The following is a 12,076-nucleotide window of genomic DNA, read 5'->3' as shown; positions in this document are numbered from 1 at the left end:
AAGTATCCGTCTTCCATTTGAAAATACAAGACATCTTCCTCTGAAATCATGACAATGCGAAAAAAATGTATAATCTATTATTCTTCGAGCAAAAAGATTATACAGAGACGTTGTCAAATAATAACAATAAAACAATCCTTGTATTATAAAATTATTCATGCATTAATCACGTCTTCAATTTATAATGGACAAAAATAATTATAATTTAATGATGTAATTGAACAATTCGTGGAATAAAAAATGTCTTCCTTCCATTGCTTTATTTTTATTATTATTTTTTTTTTAATTTAATTCTTTGTCAAGAACAAAAGCAATTGTATTTCTAAACTGATAAGGATAATGTTTTCTTTGGATGGTATAATACAAGAGTAAAATTATCGTGTTCCCAGCTGGTCAGAGAAGGAAAAAGCAAGAACTCGGCCTATTTACCCCACGGCAACGGGATGATTAACATCCGCATCCTGGCGTTGTTCAACAGTGGTTTACTGTTATAGTGGTGCACCAGGCTCATATTAAAATGCACAGGCTTCGAAACGAAGCGAGAACGCTACCGCTTTAACATTACTACAACTAGATACTAGACAAAAGCGTAACTTTCACTTACTTGTTACATGAAAAAGAGAAAATTTATTTAACAAGTTTTCGTAATATTGAGAAAATAAAATGAAAATATTTTTAAATAAACATTTTATTGTCATTAGTCATTTTTTTTTAATTATTGTCACGCCCATATGTTCTTTATTTAAAATGTAAAATTACAAAATAGATTTAAAAATTTATAATTAATTATTTGATTTATTTTTAAAAATCTGTTTTATATTTTATTAAATTATATTGCATTTAGTGATGCTTTAGATGAAATTTAGTATGCAAAGAAACATAAAGCGATGCCAAAAGCATGGTTTGCAAAAATATTTAATTATAAATGGAAGATAAATTAAAAGAAATAAATATCGATTTTATGATAACCAATTGAAATTAATTATTTAATTACAAGTGTAAAAAAAAGGGATGTTGCTAGTTGGCAGCAATAATCAAAAATGAGCTTTAAGTGACACTTGAGTTCAAACAAGCAAATTATTAAGACATATTAAATTGTTGATATATAAAGTAATTTGAAATAATCAATTGTTGTTATTATTTAAATAATAACTTTGATTTGTTATTTGATAAAAGTTTCAATTGGCTTATTAATTCTTTGTTAATTTATAAATAATTCTATCAATTTAATCCCATTATTTTTAATTAAAAAAATTTATTTGAAAATATTTATAATAAAAAACATTATGTACTTTTTACATTTGATTTCAAAAGTTCCATTGAGTTTAAATATAAATTAAATATTTTTACTGTATAAACAAAAAATTTTTGCATAAAACATTAACATAAGTAATACAGTAACATTTTTATAGATTCAGTACTGATGATTATTAAAAATAGTTTATTGAAAAACATTCTCATTTTGTGCGATTATTTTGAATAGAATTATTTCAAATTATTTTTATTCATTAAATTAACATTTTGTTGAATAGCCGAAATTTTTTTTTTTTAATATCCATTACATTTTTTATTCACTTTTGCTTCAGCAATAGATCAACGTAAAATAGTAGTTGCTATTGTTTAAGCTACCAGAGGAGCAAAACAAGTTTTACTCCGTGCTATCGAAAAGGTATCCAAAGTCTATGTTGAGTATTGAACCTTATGAATCCAAAATATGTCTTGTATATATTTCAGATTCTCTTGGATGCGTCTCAAATATATTCACTGAAATATGCACATTCTAAGTGCTCTCTTTATACATTTTACATTGAAAAAGGAATTTTTATAAATAGAATATTAAATCGTTATGTTCGATACAGCAAACTTATCACCTTTATGACGTAATTTACGCCTGTAAATCAATTTTAATGAGTTGAGAAATTTTGAATCCGATAGGAGTTTTGTGATGCTGCAAACGCCAAGCATATATTCGTGTTTTCTTGACAAGCTGTCTATCTGACAAGCTAACCAAGCGGCGAATTAATTAAACTTCTATTTACGATATCGATGAATCAGCAATACTTCGAGTACCGGTTTCAGTCTCTCGATGAATCCTGCCGATATTGCAGAGGAACGAACAGCAAAGCAATAAATTTCTAAAGAGTTCTAGCATGACCTACACTCATTCGCGAAGTCTCTTGAAGTATCACCTCCTATAAATTCTTCTAACTGTTTTTAATTTCATTTAATCCCCAAAAAACATCAACAATCACTGCGTACAATGCTTTTATACCACTTTATTTATTTCATTTGTGGTTTTTTATGATTACAAGATACATTGGCTCTATTTATCCATTTAGACATGTATCCTTTGCAAGGACTATGGCAAAGTAAATTACATTTAAAGGACTTTAGATGTAAACTGATAGAAGAAATTTATTACTGTTAAAAAACGATTTCTTAGTTATTAACTGTTAATATATATTCTATAGTAGTAAAAAAAAAAATCTTGGTTGGTAAATTAATTATTTCAAGTTATAGCTCAGAAATAATTTGTGGGCATGCGTCAAAATAATTTCTCTGTATAACCTACAATTCTACTCTTCTAGTGTTTCAATTATACTAGGATTTACATCTGATAATGTGAAATGTTAGGATGAATAGATTTTTATATTTTAATTTACATTAATGCATATTTTTCACATAAAAAAGATATGAACTTGTATTTTGAAGATTTAAAAATGCACCAAGTTTACTATTAATGGTTTTTGTGGATAGAAAAAGATAAAATAATCTCATAAATCTCATGGATAAAGAAAAAAGTGTTTCTCGATATTTGTGATACAGGCACCTAATGTATCATAATGCATTCAATACTAGATGTATGAGAAAAAAAGTATCTGTTTGCGAACTAGGGCGATAATTCACATTAATAATACTGTCGCCGTAGTAGATGCGTGTACACTAAAACGAAATAGCGATGCTTTTCCTTTGCGATCTATTTTATGAATACTCTAGATTCGTTTTTAGTTTTAAACATTTCAGTTTTATTTATGTCGGTTTTTTTCAATAATGTTCTATAATGATTTTGAAATAAAACAATTCGTTAAAACTATCTCAATTTATTAAAGAACAATGTCTAATTTTTAAACATTATTCTTATGAGTTATTTCGCAATTATACAGAAAAAAAAGTTTTAGCCGGCATTTCTCTCATAAGGTGATCAATCTAGGATTAATAAAACAATTTCTGAATGAATTTTTCTAAATATTTAGCATTGTTAATTTGTTTTTTTTTTAATTAAATTAAAAATAGCATATAAAATTTTTCCCATTCATGAAAAATTATTTTTTAATAAACATCTCGAATAGTTTGTGTTGCTATAAATACCACGAGAAGTGTCTATCGTAAAATAGATCGGAATTAAAGTGTTCATCATAATTTATAGAAGCGGAAAAATTATTTATCAAATATATTGAATACTGTGAGTCGATTATCATACAATATATCTTTTACTTACGAAAACATCATAACATTATGCATGCATTATATTTTCGATCTATTCGAATGTTTTATTTATTATCCAGTAGCATGGCAAAGCCACTGGAGCTTGGCCTTAATACTATCAATATTGGTGAGTAAATCCAATCGATTTTAAAGATGACAATGTCCAATAACCCATACATATAAGGATAAGGGTTAATACCTTAACCAATTAGTCCAATTTATCTATCGAACGATGCGTTGTACTATATTTCAATTATGATTTTATAACACATTGTTTTATTTACATAACTCAATTAATAAAACATTTATGATTTAGATAAATTTAGAAACCAATCGGAGCGTATCTGTTAAACACATGGTTACATTTTTTTTTATTTCAAAATAATTGAAAAAATACAACTGAGTGTTTAAATTAAAAAAAAAAGGAAACAATACTTATTGTGTTGCAAACAAAATAACAATATTTACACGCATCCAAAGGTGCGAATAGTGATTACGGAGTATCTATGGTTTGTTTATGGCATTTTTATATTGAATTCAATTCATGCGTTTTATTTATCTTAGCTTTAAAAAACCCCTGATTCTCAGTGTAATTTGAAAGGTCGGAAAACAATGATGGGTTTGTTCAATTATTCAACCATTTTATTTTCAGTTGTAAAAGAATTACAATTTTTCATTTTGAATTGTAGAATTGAAATACCCTTCCTGTTGTTGACAGCAGTAACTTCACGATGAAGATTTTTTCAAGATGCTTTACAAATGATTTTTCTTTTTCCTATTAAGATAAACTTATATTGCAACTGACTTTATCTTCATAAAACTCAATAGTAATTTTTCTTAAATTCTTTTCAGTTAATTCAAAATATTCTGAAATCTGCTAGAAAAAATAGTTCTTGTTAAGAGAAGAGGATTTTTGAAGTAAAAAGAAAGATCTTCGAAATTCTTCGTTTAAATTTCCTTTGAAAATGTCTTCTTGCATCAAAGATGTCTTTAAAGTTAAACTAGGAACTTGAACAAAAAATGATTAAAGGAGTTCATAATGAAATTAAAGTAGGAAAATGGAGGGCTAGTAGTACAAACTTAATTATTCAGCCGGTTTCGAATATTTTGTGTCAAACTTACACTTAATCGGTTCCTTATAACATAACAAAATTAAGTTAAGTAAAATTTAATTCTAAATTATTGCAATGTCTTGTGAGGGTTTCAAATAACTATCACTAGTACTGATAAGGCCCTTTACACAATTGGATGGAATAAGGAATAAGAGCAAAGAATGAGGACTACGCATGCGCACAAACCATTTCTTTGCATTATAATGCCTCTGCACATGCGCAGTTATTATTCTTTGTTGTTATTCCTTAATCCATCCGACTCTGTCAAAGCCATAAGAGTCTAATTTATTATCACAAAGAATTGTTATCGATTTTATCCTAATTATCAATATAATTAATATCTCAATAGATGTCCTCTCATTCCCCTATCTAATTTGGTTTGAATTAAAATTTCTAAACTTTATAAAGAAAATCCTAGACAAACATTCATAAATTTCGATTTCCAGAACTAATAATTATCTTGATAACTGCATTGAACATAAGTATTTTTTCCATTGTATCAAATACATCAAATTGAGAAGATGATTGGAGAAATAAATTAAAGAAGAAATAAAAAAAAAATGTAGATTGATGCAAACCTCCGTGACAAATCAATCAAAGATAGTACTTTTTAATTTCATCCGAGTGGTCGTGGGTATGCGTTTGAAATGTATATTTATTTTTGGCTGGCTGACAGTACTGTTGGCAATCAAACTGAGACCAATTTGAGATTTCAAGCAACACAATCTTTTTCCCCTTTTATTTTTATCCTTTCACCGCGATTGATTTATACCAACAATCTCTCGATCGGGTTTTAATGAAGTATTGAATTATTTTCAACACAAAGAAACATATTGATACACAAAATATAAATCAAACTATTTCCCCAACACTATCTACTATTTTAAACATTTTTAAAATTTTCTCTTCAAAACAGAAAATACTAGACAAAAATTCGAAGACTCAGCATGAATATTTTATTAAACAATGTCTACCGAAAAATGTTAATAATAAAAGCACAGTTAATTATGACCGGAAATACATGGTTCAAAGAAGATCTATTTAGCGACAATTTTTTGGTGCTAGATGAGCGCACCGGCGACAAGGAGATGGATAAAAAGAGAACGGAAGTGAAAAAAAAGGTAAAACTGAGACGGAAAGACACGAACGAAATATAAACGAAGAAAATAGCAATGGAGAGTAGTGGTGGGAGGAAGAGAGGAAGGATTGGTTGCTCTAAAGGAATTTCAATGAGAGAAATAGAGCGAGAAAGTGAAGTGAATGCGAGACTATCCAAGGGGTGTAAAAGCTTTCTCTCTCTCTCCTTCCATACTTCCGACATGGCACGCCAAGTCGCTCGTGCAAGGGAGAATGAGAGATGTAAGGTAATTAAAGCGAACGTGCACCACCTTGCAAAAGATTTAAAAGCTCGTAACTTTTTATGATTTACATTCCTTTCATTTAGTCACCCGTTTCTACGAATAGACTCTCAGCTCCTTATTCTTTTCACTCCTTACTCTACTCTCTCTCTCTCTCATCTTCGTTCAAAAGAATAGGACTCAGACATGAGATTACATGAAATTAACTACTTGAAAAACTTTTAACATCACTGTTATAAATGTAATTCTCTTTGAAACAGAAGTTACGGTGACAAATAAGCGATAGGTGGAATTGGCTCATAACGAATCGAGATTAATTGAATTTCCCTAGACTATGCTTTGGCCAGCCCGTATAAGGATAATTGATACTACTAAGTTGGATTGAAGACGGATACGCATCTAAAGTAAATTTACTCTTCGTAAATGTTGGGATGGTATAGGGAGAGTTTCTTGAATGTTCATTTTCCACCAACTATCTTGCTTTCCACCAACAACAAACTGCAACGACAGGGTAAACTTAGTCGCTCGATAGTGACAATTTCTATAAAGTAGGCATCGGTGTTGCAAATACGGTCATAAAGTGTGTGAGAATGTATGGAAACTTTGAGTAATATGAAAATGTTTTTCTTCTTCAGCTCCGAATAATCCTGAGATAATGAACGCTTTTGAAACTTACAAGTACTATGCACTTGAGCGATGAGAGTAGGAAGTAAAAGTTACTTTACTTCTCGTAAGTGCTTTTGATATTTTATGTAACCAATATATTTGTAATCATCTATCATTTTTTTTAAGTCATTCAAAAAATTTTTAATCTCCCTGTTACAATGATTTTTTTTTTTTTCAAAAAATCCATTTTTATTTCTATCAATTCGAGCAATAAAATTTTATTTTATTCTACCATACTCGTTATGCATAAATTTTTTCTTTACTATTTTTTTTTTTTTATATCCTAGTTAAAAGGTTCCATATTGTATATTGTATTGATTTCCTATGATTTGAGTATTTACCAGTGTTAAGTAGTTGTTTATTTTATTATAAAGAATCAGATAACATCTGTAAAGGAATTTGATTAAATCCCAAGTCCTCAATGACTTGGTGTTACATTATTTTATGCAGTCTTAATATAAGCTACTTATAGATATCTGAAATAATGCGAAAGAAGAAGAAAAAAAAATTGGGAAGCACATAAAAATATAAATATAAGTATTTATTTTAAATAAAATTATTTTATGTTGAAAAATGGAAGTTGATATTGGGATTTTATAGGTTTCTTTATGCCTTTTCATCTCAATGGAAATTGAAAGTTCACTTGCATTTATTCTGTCCGAAAATGGCCCTCCTTTATCACCCACTCGATCCTTTATTTTATTGCACTCTATCACTCTTGCTCTTTTCCTACAGTTATTCTATTCTTCCTTATTCACATTCCCACAAATATTTAATGGTATGAACTGATATTGATTCGTACTACTGAAATTTTATTTTCCTTTATTATAATTCATTAAAATTTTTGAATACTATTCTGTGAGATTAATTTTAATCTTCTAGGGATTATAAATATTAATTCATTACCAAAATATCTGACGTTTTCATCATAGTGAAAAGAATGGTCAAGTGGAGCAAAGCAGAATATTAATATATTAACAAATATTAATGAATTCTAATAAAATCACATCTCTAAAAGTAAATAAATAAAAACTTTTTTAAATGTTTTTTAATCTTATTTAAGTAAATTTATAAATTATGTCAAATGTTTCACTTTTTCTGCTTTTCTTCAAACATTTTTTTTTTATTTAAAATATAATTTGAAAAAAGTAATCATGGTTACATTCGTACACAAGTAAAAATAATCCTTCATATGTATGCTTTTACATTTATTTTATAAGAAGAAAGATTAAATTTTTTTAAAAAATAAATTCCACATTGATGAATATAAAATGATAATAATTTTTATTAAAAATAATTTAATTTATAAGTAACTAAGCATGCTTACAAGAATAACTCATGATTTCCATCAAGCTGGACGCTAGATATCTGCGATTATTCTACTTTATCTCATCTCAACTTCAAAAAGATTAACTTGGCAATTTAGAGATAATTTATGCATGTTACCATCAGCATGTTCTATAAATTAGATAGCAAACTAGAAAAAAAAAATTCCATATATCTTTTTTATATTTTTTTTTTGTCTAATATATGCTTGTTATTTTTCATCAGCACAGCAGAAATTTAAAAAAATTTAATATATTATGGTGATTATGCAAACCTTCTCATGTCATATCAAGGTAACTTCATCTTTATGAATTATAAGAACACCTATTGGCATAATAGAATTAGTTATGTTATGCGGTAAAGAATGATGTAAATCGGTGGGATAGATAGGACATATATGTCATAAACTGACAAGCGGAACAAATGGAATCTGAACCAGCAATCCTCTGGTGTAAACTGCTTGTACATTGGACAAGTCTGTGTCAGTCAGCAGTTGTATCACGATAAGTGCAATATAATTGCTTCAGGATAGTCATTGATTATCCTCAATTACATTAAATAGCTCAGCTTCACGCAAGTCAGATTACATTTTCTCATGGTCTTGCATGTGATAGCATCAGAAAACATCATCTCTTTATGTTAAAATACACCATTACTTTTTTTCTACTTCTCTAATTTAGTCAAGGGTATCACAGAAAAGTGTCTCAGTTATATAAAATTTTAAAATTCAGTATGACTTCAATTCAAATGTATTTCTTAAAATTAGCCCTTGAAGGATAAAACTGGAGATTCAAAAGTCTAGCAAGACTTTCTAAATCCTTGGAAAAATGAAATTTTTCCATTTTACTTCAATCCTCCAAAAACTGTTCTAATAATCTTAAACTAACTAATGAGTATGATCAAAAATAAACATGACTTTTTGCTAAAGTCATTTTAAATTTAAACAGCTATCAATATAGTTTATTTTTTCTAGTTTTATATTTTATTATTCAGCTGGGTGTACGACAAAAGTCAAGTTCTGACTTTCAGATATTAATTTTTAATTTCATGATTTTACCAGGATTTTTAATTAAACTCTACTTAAATAATTAATTTAAGAAACTATGAAAGACCTTTAATACATTTAAAGTTGGAATTCGTTTAAGAACTTTAAAAGAGTATATTTAAACTATTTTTGCAACTTTATGAAAAGATGGAAAACAAAATGAATGTTATTATGTTTATAAAAGACTAGGCAGACATTTGATGAATTATCTGTCAAGGTATGCTGTAATTATCATCACTGGTATCAACAGGCTTGGTATCAATGACTTTATTATAATATTTTTAATTTCAAGTTATTATACTATTCAAGCTTGAATTATTATCTGAATGATAATGATCGAATAATTGCTGCTGACATTATTACATCATCCATCAGTATCAGCTACATGATAATCTTGATGATCAGTTCAAAAATATAATAAGTTGATAACATTTGTTTTAATTTGATGTAAAATTACTCGGTAATTCAACATTCATCAGCTTAGTTTATTTCTGAAAATTATCCAATCTCTTGATCATTGAAGAGAAAAACTGAATTACTAAACAAGATGAGTTCAGATAGAAGTTACTTATTAAAACTAGATATTCAAAGTGCGAATAAATATAATGGAAAATTCACTTACTCACCAAGTAATTTAATTCAAAAGTTAGGATTAATCTAGATTCATGCAATTCATTCACATGAATAATAATACTAGAACTGTTATGAAATAACATAGATTGGAGATAGCCAAAACTAGTTGCATCAATGTTACCAAGTTTTTTACTTCATCATGATAATAAAATGAATTTTGTTTTTCTTATATGAACTAATAAAGCAGATTTACACTAAAAATTGAAAATATTTATTAACATGAGATTACATGGAGTTGTGTAAAATGTAGTCTGGACTATATGGAACATGCAAAATTGAAGCTGAAGACATAGTGAAAGTCACGTGTACGAAAAAGGTCGTTTTAGCTTGGTTCATGCATATGCCATGATCTCATTTGACTACGTAATCATATTCTGGCCCTACGAGATTAGTGTGTCAACAAGTTATAACTTGTAAGCTACACGAACACATTTTTATCCCAGAGCTCTCTTTCTCTTTGACTTTGGCCTCTTTATATACATCATAATTGTCTGCAAATGTACTGTGTCCAAAATTTATATAGAAACTATATTAATAAACCAACATGTGATGGAGATGGAAATAATTCGATACAAATATCAGCACTTAAAGATTAAATGTAAAAAGATAAAAATGAAAGACAGAATAATGTAAGGAAGTACAGGTCACGTCCCACAATCTGCTCTGACTTGAATACAAATAGATTTAGGTATTGAAGGCGATGTCGTCAAACATCCGTCCGTCAAACCACAAAAATACACCAAATCCTCTACTGAAGCTTGTGTTCACGTCATTCCAATGAACGACATTTACTCTTACCACACCACGTTGCCATTCTATGCTTCATTGTCTGCACTGTTCGCTATCAGGATTAACCATTAAAACCACAGAAAATGATTATTGAAATTGTAATAGCTAACGAATTATTTACCTTCAAGCAGTATCAACTGGACAGTATCAAGCTGATGCTATTGTGCTGGATTATTACCTTGAAAATATTTTCCGGAATCGTCCAGTTTATTTTTTCCCCTGATTAGCAGATATCTGATGAATTTTTTAAATTTAATTGGTAACATTTTCTCTGTTTCTTCTTTAACATCACTAATGTTCTCTTTTTTTGTACCATGTGGTATGAATGTTCAAGTGAGTAATTTTATGTGATGTACTTAATAAATTTGTTTTTATAAAATAAACAGAGTGACAGTCAGATTTTAATTGAAGATAAAATAAAAATATTTACCAAGTACATTTATTAGTACTTTTACATCCTAAAAATATTTTTATTACAACTGTAGTCAATTGCTAGACTTACAAACATATTTGCACTTTTTATTTGCTGTGTCTAGAAGAGTTGGTGATCACTCCATAAGCAAATAGAATTATTTTTAAATCAATAAATTATTCTATAATTTTTTTATGATAAGCAATTTCACTTTCCATTCAACTGAAGAGTATTACTTACAGATATATTTAATTAAATTTAGTAAAGTATGGAAATTACTATTATAAATATCAATCTAGTGATCAGTTTAAGCCAACATAATGTTGAAATTGCGATTTATTCAATCAAGAATACGATAAATTACTGCTAGATTTCCAGTCTAATCGTAGTTATTCAAATCTACTGAATTTCGAAACGAATATTAGTCGATCAATTTCAGTATCCATTTTCATGGATATTTAAACCACATTGAGCAATGTTGACTTCGATTAGCCGAGTAATTCTATTCTGTAATATAAAACTGACGAGAACTAAATGAATAATACTTTCCAATTGGGGATGAATTTTTCTAAAAAAATCCTCCTCTCAAGAATGGAATTTCACAAGCTGGATTTTATGGTTGAAATTCTATCAATAAATAGCAAAAAAAAACACACGTTTGAATGAAACCCCATGGTAAGGAAGCTAAATGTATAATTTATTAATAAAATTGAATTTCAGATAACAAGATTACATATGATATTGATAATATAAATTATAACAAAGATAAGGGGTCTAGTTGAGTAGTAAGGAAACGCAGTTGTCTCTTGAGCTTTTCATGAAAGTGAAACATACATCCATTATGTCAGACTTAAATCTGTCTCTCTGATCTTCATATATCCACTGTGAAATCTACTCTAGTACAAATGCTATTTTATATTTATGCGCTTTGGAGTTAAACATTCTTCCAAGATTCTGTGGGATACCTAATAAACTTTTCATCCTGCTCTGAGGCATGAATTTACTATAGAGCTTTAAGGTGGAATTTTATCATTTAATTATAGCTTCTTATTTTTAGGTATGAAATTTTGGATATCAACAAAAGATCAATCACTATTTCTGAATTTTTTCTATAAGCCATCAACATGTATTTATAGAATAACTCAGTTTGGTGAGTTATTTTAGCATTAATTAAACTAATCAATAACCATGTTGCTATTCTCAATCACCAATGCTATCAATAGCTCTCTATTATTATGTATTTATAATT

The 12,076-nt window shown here is 28.2% G+C and overlaps 1 protein-coding gene across 6 annotated transcripts in view; it reads left to right on the top strand.

Annotated features, from left to right (window-relative positions):
- The window catches only part of Scgdelta (sarcoglycan delta), a 178,520-nt gene that overhangs the window by 39,073 nt on the left and 127,371 nt on the right, over positions 1 to 12,076 (top strand). The window lies entirely within an intron of this gene.

The sequence above is a fragment of the Chelonus insularis genome, unplaced genomic scaffold (genome assembly GCF_013357705.1).
Source record: "Chelonus insularis isolate UGA/USDA-ARS -01 unplaced genomic scaffold, ASM1335770v1 contig_376_pilon, whole genome shotgun sequence".
Taxonomy (NCBI): Eukaryota; Metazoa; Arthropoda; class Insecta; order Hymenoptera; family Braconidae; genus Chelonus; species Chelonus insularis.
This window is presented reverse-complemented; position numbering and strand designations above follow the sequence as displayed.